Raw genomic sequence first — 599 nt, forward strand, 5'->3', positions numbered from 1 at the left:
CTCATATCTGACCAAGCTTCAAATAGCTTCAGTTTATTGAGATTGTGTAAGATATAAGTGAGCCAAAAATTAATGAGAATTTCCTCAATAAAATTTATAGTCGAATCAGAGTAGACATCATGTCACATATAGCCAATTAGGAAAATGCACAAGAATAGAATATTAATTCTGTGGCAAAGGGAAAGTTCCATTGAACAAGGCTGCCCCTATGGTAGCAGTCTGCTGTGCACCATCTCTAGCCAACAGTCATATCAGTGAACTGTAACCCATGCTTAGCGCATTTTAGGATCTGTGGGACCTGCATAACACAAAGGTATTTCTGCCCCTCACTTATCACGTCTCCATTTACTCTGTTTTCTGCCCAAACACCTCGACATTTCCTGGAATGTCGTCATGCCACAAAGAACTAAAACCCTGGGTGAAAGGTGCCACAGCATGCTGTCACTTGGTTTGAGCAACCCTGGCTGCTGTTTAAATAATCACAATAAATGGTTAAGTGGGCTCCTGAAGAACTTCTGTAAATAATAACAACAATACTGGTGATAATCATAATCTATATTATGCGTCTTCATATTGAAAGGATCAGAATTTGACATTTT

At 38.9% G+C, this 599-nt stretch overlaps 1 protein-coding gene across 1 annotated transcript in view; it reads left to right on the forward strand.

Moving 5' to 3' along the window:
• Nucleotides 1-599, forward strand: part of LOC110429432 (PPR containing-like protein) — a 6,957-nt gene that overhangs the window by 5,237 nt on the left and 1,121 nt on the right. The window lies entirely within an intron of this gene.

Source organism: Theobroma umbraticum, unplaced genomic scaffold (assembly GCF_002168275.2).
Source record: "Theobroma umbraticum cultivar Fairchild unplaced genomic scaffold, ASM216827v3 scaffold_44.0, whole genome shotgun sequence".
Taxonomy (NCBI): domain Eukaryota; kingdom Viridiplantae; phylum Streptophyta; class Magnoliopsida; order Malvales; family Malvaceae; genus Theobroma; species Theobroma umbraticum.